General features: G+C 50.3%; 8 pseudogenes; all 8 read left to right on the forward strand.

Moving 5' to 3' along the window:
- Nucleotides 1–1350: 1350 nt before the first annotated feature.
- On the forward strand, nt 1351–1470 carry LOC130334515 (5S ribosomal RNA; annotated as a pseudogene).
- Nucleotides 1471–2355: 885 nt separating this feature from the next.
- On the forward strand, nt 2356–2475 carry LOC130314115 (5S ribosomal RNA; annotated as a pseudogene).
- Nucleotides 2476–2557: 82 nt separating this feature from the next.
- LOC130350926 (5S ribosomal RNA) lies at nt 2558–2677 on the forward strand (annotated as a pseudogene).
- A 1662-nt stretch (nt 2678–4339) lies between these two features.
- On the forward strand, nt 4340–4459 carry LOC130335500 (5S ribosomal RNA; annotated as a pseudogene).
- A 3662-nt stretch (nt 4460–8121) lies between these two features.
- On the forward strand, nt 8122–8241 carry LOC130352955 (5S ribosomal RNA; annotated as a pseudogene).
- Nucleotides 8242–8323: 82 nt separating this feature from the next.
- LOC130318774 (5S ribosomal RNA) lies at nt 8324–8443 on the forward strand (annotated as a pseudogene).
- A 1279-nt stretch (nt 8444–9722) lies between these two features.
- Nucleotides 9723–9842, forward strand: LOC130353121 (5S ribosomal RNA; annotated as a pseudogene).
- Nucleotides 9843–11308: 1466 nt separating this feature from the next.
- Nucleotides 11309–11428, forward strand: LOC130318785 (5S ribosomal RNA; annotated as a pseudogene).
- Nucleotides 11429–12714: the final 1286 nt, after the last annotated feature.

Below are 12714 nucleotides of genomic sequence, written 5' to 3' on the forward strand. Positions count from 1 at the left end.
GGTAAAGATCTTAGGGCCCGGTAAGTACCGACAATGGACACTGGCTGGGAATCCCGGCTGCCGTTGACATTTTGCTCTGTTGCCGCCTTCCGTTCCGATTCCGAAAAGGATTTATTGATGCTTAAATGCACAGTATAAAGGACGAGAAGCTGTCAACGGCCAACCTAAGCTGAACGCGCCTGCTCTAGTCAGATCGCAGACTGCTACCCAGCTTAGGGCCCAGTAAGTACCAGCATGGGAGACTGGCTGGAATCCCGGATGCAGTTGACATTTTAATCTGTTGCCGCCTTCCGCTCCGATTCGGAAAAGGATTTATTGATGCTTAAATCCACAATATACAGGGTGTGAAGCTGTCAACGGCCATCCTAAGCTGAACGTGTCTGCTCTCCTCAGATCGCAGACTGCTGCCCGGCAGATACCGGCATGGGAGACTGGCTGGCAATCCAAGGTGCCATTGACATTTTGCTCTGTTGCCACCTTCCTCTCCGATTAATAAAAATATTTATTGATGCTTAAATCCACAATATACAAGGCGGGAAGATGTCAACGGCCATCCTAAACTGAACGCGCCTGCTCTCGTCAGATTCCAGACTGCTACCCAGCTTAGGGCCCAGTAAGTACCGGCATGGGAGACTGGCTGGGAATCCCGGGTGCAGTTGACATTTTGCTCTGTTGCCGCCTTCCGTTCCGATTCCGAAAAGGATTTATTGATGCTTAAATGCACAGTATAAAATTCATGAAGCTGTCAATGGCCATCCTAAGCTGAACGCGCCTGCTCTCGTCAGATCAAAGACTGCTACCCAGCTTAGGGCCCGGTAAGTACTGGCATGGGAGACTGGCTGGGAATCCCGGTTGCAGTTGACATTTTGCTCTATTGCTGCCTTCCGCTCCGATTCCGAAAAGAATTTATTGATGCTTAAATCCACAGTATACAAGGTGTGAAGCTGTCGACGGCCATCCTAAGCTTAACGCGCCTGCTCTCGTCAGATCGCAGACTGGTACAGATCTTAGGGCCCGGTAAGTACCGGCATGGGACACTGGCTGGGAATCCCGGCTGCCGTTTACATTTTGCTCTGTTGCCGCCTTCCGTTCCGATTCCGAAAAGGATTTATTGATGCTTAAATGCACAGTATACAAAGTGTGAAGCTGTCAACGGCCATCCTAAGCTGAACGCGCCCGCTCTCGTCAGATCGCAGATTGCTACCCAGCTTAGGCCCTGGTAAGTACCAGCATGGGAGACTGGCTGGAAATCCCGGGTGCAGTTGACATTTTAATCTGTTGCCGCCTTCCGCTCCGATTCGGAAAAGGATTTATTGATGCTTAAATGCACAGTATAAAGGTTGTGAAGCTGTCAACGGCCATCCTAAGCTGAACGCGCCTGCTCTCGTCAGATCGCAGACTGCTACCCAGCTTAGGGCCCGGTAAGTACCAGCATGGGAGACTGGCTGGGAATCTCAGGTGTTGTTGACATTTTGCTCTGTAGCTCTGTAGACATTTTGCTTCGATTCCGAAAAGGATTTATTGATGCTTAAATCCACAGTATACAGGGTGTGAAGCCGTCTACGGCTATCCTAAGCTGAATGCGCCTGTTCATGTCAGATCGCAGACTGCTGCCCGGCAAGTACGGGCATGGGAGACTGGCTGGCAATCCAAGGTGCTATTGACATTTTGCTCTGTTGCCGCCTTCCTCTCCGATTAAAAAAAAATATTTATTGATGCTTAAATCCACAGTATACAAGGCGTGAGGATGTCAACGGCCATCCTAAGCTGAACGCGCCTGCTCTCGTCAGATCGCAGACTGCTACGCAGCTTAGGGCCCAGTAAGTACCGGCATGGGAGACTGGCTGGGAATCCCGGGTGCAGTTGACATTTTGCTCTGTTGCCGCCTTCCGTTCCGATTCCGAAAAGGATTTATTGATGCTTAAATGCACAGTATAAAAAGCATGAATTTGTCAATGGCCATCCTAAGCTGAATGTGCCTGCTCTCGTCAGATCGCAGACTGCTACCCAGCTTAGGGCCCGGTAAGTATTGGCATGGGAGACTGGCTGGGAATCCCGGGTGCCGTTGACATTTTGCTCTATTGCTGCCTTCCGCTCCGATTCCGAAAATAATTTATTGATGCTTAAATCCACAGTATACAAGGTGTGAAGCTGTCGACGGCCATCCTAAGCTTAACGCGCCTGCTCTCGTCAGATCGCAGACTGGTACAGATCTTAGGGCCCGGTAAGTACCGGCATGGGACACTGGCTGGGAATCCCGGCTGCCGATGACATTTTGCTCTGTTGCCGCCTTCCGTTCCGATTCCGAAAAGGATTTATTGATGCTTAAATGCACAGTATAAATGGTGAGAAGCTGTCAACGGCCATCCTAAGCTGAACGCGCCTGCTCTCGTCAGATCGCAGACTGCTACCCAGCTTAGGGCCCGGTAAGTACCAGCATGGGAGACTGGCTGGGAATCCCAGGTGTCGTTGACATTTTGTTCTGTTGCCGCCTTCCGCTCCGATTCCGAAAAGGATTTATTGATGCTTAAATCCACAGTATACAAAGTGTGAAGCTGTCAACGGCCATCCTAAGCTGAACGCGCCTGCTCTCGTCAGATCGCAGACTGCTACCCAGCTTAGGGCCTGGTAAGTACCAGCATGGGAGACTGGCTGGGAATCCCGGGTGCAGTTGACATTTCGTTCTGTTGCCGCCTTCTGCTCCGATTCGGAAAAGGATTTATTGATGCTTAAATACACAATATACAGGGTGTGAAGCTGTCAACGGCCATCCTAAGCCTGAACGTGCCTGCTCTCCTCAGATCGCAGACTGCTGCCCGACAGTTACCGGCATGGGAGACTGGCTGGCAATCCAAGGTGCCATTGACATTTTGCTCTGTTGCCGTCTTCCTCTCCGATTAATAAAAATATTTATTGATGCTTAAATCCACAATATACAAGGCGTGAAGATGTCAATGGCCATCCTAAGCTGAACGCGCCTGCTCTCGTCAGATCGCAGACTGCTACCCAGCTTAGGGCCCAGTAAGTACCGGCATGGGAGACTGGCTAGGAATCCCGGGTGCAGATGACATTTTGCTCTGTTGTCGCCTTCCGTTCCGATTCCGAAAAGGATTTATTGATGCTAAAATGCACAGTATAAAAAGCATGAAGCTGTCAATGGCCATCCTAAGCTGAACGCGCCTGCTCTCGTCAGATCGCAGACTGATACCCAGCTTAGGGCCTGGTAAGTACCAGCATGGGAGACTGGCTGGGAGTCCCAGGTGCAGTTGACATTTTAATCTGTTGCCGCCTTCCGCTCCGATTCGGAAAAGGATTTATTGATGCTTAAATCCACAATATAAAAGGCGTGAAGCTGTCAACAGCCATCCTAAACTGAACCCGCCTGCTCTCGTCAGATCGCAGACTGCTACCCAGCTTAGGGCCCGATAAGTACCAGCATGGGAGACTGGATGGCAATCCAAGGTGCTGTTGACATTTTGCTCTGTTGCCGCCTTCCTCTCCGATTAAAAAAATATTTATTGATGCTTAAATCCACAGTATACAAGGCGTGAAGCTGTCGACGGCCATCCTAAGCTTAACGCGCCTGCTCTCGTCAGATCGCAGACTGGTACAGATCTTAGGGCCCGGTAAGTACCGGCATGGGACACTGGCTGGGAATCCCGGCTGCCGTTGACATTTTGCTCTGTTGCCGCCTTCCGTTCCGATTCCTAAAAAGGATTTATTGATGCTTAAATGCACAGTATACAAAGTGTGAAGCTGTCAACGGCCATCCTAAGCTGAACGCGCCTGCTCTCGTCAGATCGCAGACTGCTACCCAGCTTAGGGCCCGGTAAGTACCAGCATGGGAGACTGGCTGGGAATCGCAGGTGTTGTTGACATTTTGCTCTGTAGCCGCCTTCCGCTCCGATTCCGAAAAGGATTTATTGATGCTTAAATCCACAGTATACAGGGTGTGAAGCCGTCTACGGCTATCCTAAGCTGAATGTGCCTGTTCTTGTCAGATCGCAGACTTCTGCCCGGCAAGTACGGGCATGGGAGACTGGCTGGCAATCCAAGGTGCTATTGACATTTTGCTCTGTTGCCGCCTTCCTCTCTGATTCCGAAAAGGATTTATTGATGCTTAAATCCACAGTATACAGGGTGTGAAGCCGTCTACGGCTATCCTAAGCTGAATGCGCCTGTTCTTGTCAGATCGCAGACTGCTGCCCGGCAAGTACGGGCATGGGAGACTGGCTGGCAATCCAAGGTGCTATTGACATTTTGCTCTGTTGCCGCCTTCCTCTCCGATTAAAAAAATATTTATTGATGCTTAAATGCACAGTATACAAAGTGTGAAGCTGTCAACGGCCATCCTAAGCTGAACGCGCCTGCTCTTGTCAGATCGCAGACTGCTACCCAGCTTAGGGCCCGGTAAGTACTGGCATGGGAGACTGGCTGGGAATCCCGGGTGCCGTTGACATTTTGCTCTATTGCTGCCTTCCGCTCCGATTCCGAAAATAATTTATTGATGCTTAAATCCACAGTATACAAGGTGTGAAGCTGTCGACGGCCATCCTAAGCTTAACGCGCCTGCTCTCGTCAGATCGCAGACTGGTACAGATCTTTGGGCCCGGTAAGTACCGGCATGGGACACTGGCTGGGAATCCCGGCTGCCGTTGACATTTTGTTCTGTTGCCGCCTTCCGTTCCGATTCCGAAAAGGATTTATTGATGCTTAAATGCACAGTATACAAAGTGTGAAGCTGTCAACGGCCATCCTAAGCTGAACGCGCCTGCTCTCGTCAGATCGCAGACTGCTACCCAGCTTAGGGCCCAGTAAGTACCGGCATGGGAGACTGGCTAGGAATCCCGGGTGCAGATTACATTTTGCTCTGTTGTCGCCTTCCGTTCCGATTCCGAAAAGGATTTATTGATGCTTAAATGCACAGTATAAAAAGCATGAAGCTGTCAATGGCCATCCTAAGCTGAACGCGCCTGCTCTCGTCAGATCGCAGACTGATACCCAGCTTAGGGCCTGGTAAGTACCAGCATGGGAGACTGGCTGGGAGTCCCAGGTGCAGTTGACATTTTAATCTGTTGCCGCCTTCCTCTCCGATTAAAAAAATATTTATTGATGCTTAAATGCACAGTATACAAAGTGTGAAGCTGTCAACGGCCATCCTAAGCTGAACGCGCCTGCTCTTGTCAGATCGCAGACTGCTACCCAGCTTCGGGCCCGGTAAGTACTGGCATGGCAGACTGGCTGGGAATCCCGGTTGCCGTTGACATTCTGCTCTATTGCTGCCTTCTGCTCCGATTCCGAAAATAATTTATTGATGTTTAAATCCACAGTATACAAGGTGTGAAACTGTCAACGGCCATCCTAAGCTGAACGCGCCTGCTCTCGTCAGATTGCAGACTGCTACCTAGCTTAGGGCCCGGTAAGTACCAGCTTGGGAGACTGGCTGGAAATCCCAGGTGTCGTTGACATTTTGCTCTGTTGCCGCCTTCCGCTCCGATTCCGAAAAGGATTTATTGATGCTTAAATCCACAGTATACAGGGTGTGAAGATGTCTACGGCCATCCTAAGCTGAATGCGCCTGTTCTTGTCAGATCGCAGGCTGCTACCCAGCTTCGGGCATGGTAAGTACCAGCATGGGAGACTGGCTGGGAATCCCGGGTGCAGTTGACATTTTGCTCTGTTTCTGCTCCGATTCCGAAAATTATTTATTGATGCTTAAATCCACAGTATACAAAGTGTGAAGCTGTCAACGGCCATCCTAAGCTGAACGCGCCTGCTCTCCTCAGATCGCAGACTGCTGCCCGGCAGTTACCGGCATGGGAGATTGGCTGGCAATCCAAGGTGCCATTGACATTTTGTTCTGTTGCCGCCTTCCACTCCGATTCGGAAAAGGATTTATTGATGCTTAAATCCACAATATACAGGGTGTGAAGCTGTCAACGGCCATCCTAAGCCTGAACGTGCCTGCTCTCCTCAGATCGCAGACTGCTGCCCGGCAGTTAGCGGCATGGGAGACTGGCTGGCAATCCAAGGTGCCATTGACATTTTGCTCTGTAGCCGCCTTCCGCTCCTATTCCGAAAATGATTTATTGATGCTTAAATCCACAGTATACAGGGTGTGAAGCCGTCTACGGCTATCCTAAGCTGAATGTGCCTGTTCTTGTCAGATCGCAGACTGCTGCACGGCAAGTACGGGCATGGGAGACTGGCTGGCAATCCAAGGTGCTGTTGACATTTTGCTCTGTTGCCGCCTTCCTCTCCGATTAAAAAAATATTTATTGATGCTTAAATCCACAGTATACAAGGCGTGAAGATGTCAACGGCCATCCTAAGCTTAACGCGCCTGCTCTCGTCAGATCGCAGACTGCTACCCAGCTTCGGGCCCGGTAAGTACTGGCATGGGAGACTGGCTGGGAATCCCGGCTGCCGTTGACATTTTGCTCTATTGCTGCCTTCCGCTCCGATTCCGAAAATAATTTATTGATGCTTAAATCCACAGTATACAAGGTGTGAAGCTGTCGACGGCCATCCTAAGCTTAACGCGCCTGCTCTCGTCAGATCGCAGACTGGTACAGATCTTTGGGCCCGGTAAGTACCGGCATGGGACACTGGCTGGGAATCCCGGCTGCCGTTGACATTTTGTTCTGTTGCCGCCTTCCGTTCCGATTCCGAAAAGGATTTATTGATGCTTAAAAGCACAGTATACAAAGTGTGAAGCTCTCAACGGCCATCCTAAGCTGAACGCGCCTGCTCTCGTCAGATCGCAGACTGCTACCCAGCTTAGGGCCTGGTAATTACAAGCATGGGAGACTGGCTGGGAATCCCGGGTGTAGTTGACATTTTAATCTGTTGCCGCCTTCCGCTCCGATTCCGAAAAGGATTTATTGATGCTTAAATGCACAGTATAAAGGCCGTGAAGCTGTCAACGGCCATCCTAAGCTGAACGCGCCTGCTCTCGTCAGAGCGCAGACTGCTACCCAGCTTAGGGCCCGGTAAGTACCAGCATGGGAGACTGGCTGGGAATCTCAGGTGTTGTTGACATTTTGCTCTGTAGCTCTGTAGACATTTTGCTCCGATTCCGAAAAGGATTTATTGATACTTAAATCCACAATATACAGGGTGTGAAGCCATCTACGGCTATCCTAAGCTGAATGCGCCTGTTCTTGTCAGATCGCAGACTGCTGCCCGGTAAGTACCAGCATGGGAGACTGGCTGGGAATCCCAGGTGTCGTAGACATTTTGCTCTGTTGCCGCCTTCCGCTCCGATTCCGAAAAGGATTTATTGATGCTTAAATCCACAGTATATAGGGTGTGAAGATGTCTACGGCCATCCTAAGCTGAATGCGCCTGTTCTCGTCAGATTGCAGACTGCTACCCAGCTTCGGGCCCAGTAAGTACCAGCATGGGAGTCTGGCTGGGAATCCCGAGTGCAGTTGACATTTTGCTCTGTTTCTGCTCCGATTCCGAAAATTATTTATTGATGCTTAAATCCACAGTATACAAAGTGTAAAGCTGTCAACCGCCATCCTAAGCTGAACGCGCCTGCTCTCGTCAGATAGCAGACTGCTACCCAGCTTAGGGCCTGGTAAGTACCAGCATGGGAGACTGGCTGGGAATCCCGGGTGCAGTTGACATTTTAATCTGTTGCCGCCTCCCGCTCCGATTCGGAAAAGGATTTATTGATGCTTAAATCCACAATATACAGGGTGTGAAGCTGTCAACGGCCATCCTAAGCTTAACGCGCCTGCTCTCGTCAGATCGCAGACTGGTACAGATCTTAGGGCCCGGTAAGTACCGGCATGGGACACTGGCTGGGAATGCCCGGCTGCCGTTGACATTTTGCTCTGTTGCCGCCTTCCGTTCCGATTCCGAAAAGGATTTATTGATGCTTAAATGCACAGTATAAAGGGAGAGAAGCAGTCAACGGCCATCCTAAGCTGAACGCGCCTGTTCTCGTCAGATAGCAGACTGCTACCCAGCTTAGGGCCCTGTAAGTAACAGCATGGGAGACTGGCTGGGAATCCCAGGTGTCGTTGACATTTTGCTCTGTTGCCGCCTTCCGTTCCGATTCCGAAAAGGATTTATTGATGCTTAAATGCACAGTATACAAAGTGTGAAGCTGTCAACGGCCATCCTAAGCTGAACGCGCCTGCTCTCGTCAGATCGCAGACTGATACCCAGCTTAGGGCCTGGTAAGTACCAGCATAGGAGACTGGCTGGGAATCCCGGGTGCAGTTGACATTTTGCTCTGTTGCCGCCTTCCTCTCCGATTAAAAAAAATATTTATTGATGCTTAAATCCACAGTATACAAGGCTTGAAGATGTCAACGGCCATCCTAAGCTGAACGCGCCTGCTCTCGTCAGATCGCAGACTGCTACCCAGCTTAGGGCCCGGTAAGTACTGGCATGGGAGACTGGCTGGGAATCCTGGGTGCCGTTGACATTTTGCTCTGTTGCCGCCTTCCGATCCGATTCCGAAAAGGATTTATTGATGCTTAAATCCACAGTATACAGGGTGTGAAGATGTCTACGGCCATCCTAAGCTGAATGCGCCTGTTTTTGTCAGATCACAGACTGCTACCCAGCTTCGGGCCCAGTAAGTACCAGCATGTGAGACTGGCTGGGAATCCCGAGTGCAGTTGACATTTTGCTCTGTTTCTGCTCCGATTCCGAAAAGGATTTATTGATGCTTAAATGCACAGTATAAAGGGCAAAAAGCTGTCAACGGCCATCCTAAGCTGAACGCGCCTGCGCTCGTCAGATCACTGACTGCTACCCAGCTTAGGGCCCGGTAAGTACCAGTATGGGAGACTGGCTGGGAATCCCAGGTGTCGTTGACATTTTGCTCTGTTGCCGCCTTCTGCACCGATTCCGAAAAGGATTTATTGATGCTTAAATGCACAGTATAAAAAGCATGAAGCTGTCAATGGCCACCCTAAGCTGAACGTGCCTGCTCTCGTCAGATCGCAGACTGCTACCCAGCTTAGGCCCGGTAAGTACTGGCATGGGAGACTGGCTGGGAATCCCGGTTGCCATTGACATATTGCTCTATTGCTCGAATTCCGAAAAGAATTTATTAATGCTTAAATCCACAGTATACAAGGTGTGAAGCTGTCGACGGCCATCCTAAGCTTAACGCGCCTGCTCTCGTCAGATCGCAGACTGGTACAGATCTTAGGGCCCGGTAAGTACCGGCATGGGACACTGGCTGGGAATGCCCGGCTGCCGTTGACATTTTGCTCTGTTGCCGCCTTCCGTTCCGATTCCGAAAAGGATTTATTGATGCTTAAATGCACAGTAGAAAGGGCAAGAAGCTGTCAACGGCCATCCTAAGCTGAACGCGCCTGCTCTCGTCAGATCGCAGAGTGCTACCCAGCTTAGGGCCCGGTAAGTAACAGCATGGGAGACTGGCTGGGAATCCCAGGTGTCGTTGACATTTTGCTCTGTTGCCGCCTTTCGCTCAGATTCCGAAAAGGATTTATTGATGCTTAAATCCACAGTATACAGGGTGTAAAGATGTCTACGGCCATCCTAAGATGAATGCGCCTGTTCTCGTCAGATCGCAGACTGCTACCCAGCTTCGGGCCCGGTAAGTAACAGCATGGGAGACTGGCTGGGAATCCCGAGTGCAGTTGACATTTTGCTCTGTTTCTGCTCCGATTCCAAAAATTATTTATTGATGCTTAAATCCACAGTATCCACAGTATACAAAGTGCAAAGCTGTCAACGGCCATCCTAAGCTGAATGCGCCTGCTCTCGTCAGATCGCAGACTGCTAACCAGCTTAGGGCCTGGTAAGTACCAGCATGGGAGACTGGCTGGGAATCCTGGGTGCAGTTGACATTTTAATCTGTTGCCGCCTTCCGCTCCGATTCGGAAAAGGATTTATTGATACTTAAATCCACAGTATACAAGGCGAGAAGATGTCAACGGCCGTCCTAAGCTGAATGTGCCTGTTCTTGTCAGATCGCAGACTGCTGCCCGGCAAGTACGGTCATGGGAGACTGGCTGGCAATCCCAGGTGCTATTGCCATTTTGATCTGTTGCCGCCTTCCTCTCCGATTCCGAAAAGGATTTATTGATGCTTAAATGCACAGTATACAAGGCGAGAAGATGTCAACGGCCGTCCTAAGCTGAACGCGCCTGCTCTCGTCAGATCGAAGACTGCTACTCAGCTTTGGGCCTGGTAAGTACCAGCATGGGAGACTGGCTGGGAATCCCGGGTGCAGCTGACATTTTGCTCTGTTTCTGCTCCGATTCCGAAAATTATTTATTGATGCTTAAATCCACAGTATACAAAGTGTGAAGCTGTCAACGGCCATCCTAAGCTGAACGCGCCTGCTCTCGTCAGATCGCAGACTGCTACCCAGCTTAGGGCCTGGTAAGTATCAGCATGGGAGACTGGCTGGGAATCCCGGGTGAAGTTGATATTTTAATCTGTTGCCGCCTTCCGCTCCGATTTGGAAAAGGATTTATTGATGCTTAAATCCACAATATACAGGGTGTGAAGCTGTCAACGGCCATCCTAAGCCTGAACGTGCCTGCTCTCCTCAGATCGCAGACTGCTGCCCGGCAGTTACCGGCATGGGAGACTGGCTGGCAATCCAAGGTGCCATTGATATTTTGCTCTGTTGCCGCCTTCCTCTCCGATTAATAAAAATATTTATTGATGCTTAAATCCACAATATACAAGGCGTGAAGATGTCAACGGCCATCCTAAGCTGAACGTGCCTGCTCTCGTCAGATCGCAGACTGCTACCCAGCTTAGGGCCCAGTAAGTACCGGCATGGGAGACTGGCTGGGAATCCCGGATGCAGTTGACATTTTGCTCTGTTGCCGCCTTCCGTTCCGATTCCGAAAAGGATTTATTGATGCTTAAATGAACAGTATAAAAAGCATAAAGCAGTCAATGGCCATCCTAAGCTGAACGCGCCTGCTCTAGTCAGATCGCAGACTGCTACCCAGCTTAGGGCCCGGTAAGTACTGGCATGGGAGACTGGCTGGGAATCCCGGTTGCCGTTAACGTTTTGCTCTATTGCTGCCTTCCGCTCCAATTCCGAAAAGAATTTATTGATGCTTAAATCCACAGTATGCAAGGTGTGAAGCTGTCAACGGCCATCCTAAGCTGAACGCGCCTGCTCTCGTCAGATCGCAGACTGATACCCAGCTTAGGGCCTGGTAAGTACCAGCATGGGAGACTGGCTGGGAATCCCGGGTGCAGTTGACATTTTGCTCTGTTGCCGCCTTCCTCTCCGATTAAAAAAAATATTTATTGATGCTTAAATCCACAGTATACAAGGCTTGAAGTTGTCAACGGCCATCCTAAGCTGAACGCGCCTGCTCTCGTCAGATCGCAGACTGCTACCCAGCTTAGGGCCCGGTAAGTACTGGCATGGGAGACTGGCTGGGAATCCTGGGTGCCGTTGACATTTTGCTCTATTGCTGCCTTCCGCTCCAATTCAGAAAATAATTTATTGATGCTTAAATCCACAGTATACAAGGTGTGAAGCTGTCAACGGCCATCCTAAGCTTAACGCGCCTGCTCTCGTCAGATCGCAGACTGGTACAGATCTTAGGGCCCGGTAAGTACCGGCATGGGACACTGGCTGGGAATCCCGACTGCCGTTGACATTTTGCTCTGTTGCCGCCTTCCGTTCCGATTCCGAAAAGGATTTATTGATGCTTAAATGCACAGTATAAAGGGCAAAAATCTGTCAACGGCCATCCTAAGCTGAACGCGCCTGCTCTCATCAGATCGCAGACTGCTACCCAGCTTAGGGCCCGGTAAGTACCAGCATCGTAAACTGGCTGGTAATCCCAGGTATCGTTGACATTTTGCTCTGTTGCCGCCTTCCGCTCCGATTCCGAAAATAATTTATTGATGCTTAAATCCACAGTATAAAAGGTGTGAAGCTGTCGACGGCCATCCTAAGCTTAACGCGCCTGCTCTTGTCAGATCGCAGACTGGTACAGATCTTAGGGCCCGGTAAGTACCGGCATGGGACACTGGCTGTTAATCCCGGCTGCCGTTGACATTTTGCTCTGTTGCCGCCTTCCGTTCCGATTCCGAAAAGGATTTTGATGCTTAAATGCACAGTATACAAAGTGTGAAGCTGTCAACGGCCATCCTAAGCTGAACGCGCCTGCTCTCGTCAGATCGCAGACTCCTACCCAGCTTAGGGCCTGGTAAGTACCAGCATGGGAGACTGGCTGGGAATCCCGGGTGCAGTTGACATTTTAATCTGTTGCCGCCTTCCGCTCCGATTCGGAAAAGGATTTATTGATGCTTAAATGCACAGTATAAAGGGCGTGAAGCTGTCAACAGCCATCCTAAGCTGAACGCGCCTGCTCTCGTCAGATTGCAGACTGCTACCCAGCTTAGGTGCCCGGCAAATACCAGCATGGGAGACTGGCTGGGAATCTCAGGTGTTGTTGACATTTAGCTCTGTAGCTCTGTAGACATTTTGCTCCGATTCCGAAAAGGATTTATTGATGCTTAAATCCACAGTATACAGGGTGTGAAGCCGTCTACGGCTATCCTAAGCTGAATGCGCCTGTTCTTTTCAGATCGCAGACTGCTGCCCGGCAAGTACGGGCATGGGAGACTGGCTGGCAATCCAAGGTGCTATTGACATTTTGCTCTGTTGCCGCCTTCCTCTCTGATTAAAAAAAATATTTATTGATGCTTAAATCCACAGTATACAAGGTGTGAAGA

Source organism: Hyla sarda, chromosome 1, assembly GCF_029499605.1.
Source record: "Hyla sarda isolate aHylSar1 chromosome 1, aHylSar1.hap1, whole genome shotgun sequence".
Lineage (NCBI taxonomy): Eukaryota > Metazoa > Chordata > Amphibia > Anura > Hylidae > Hyla > Hyla sarda.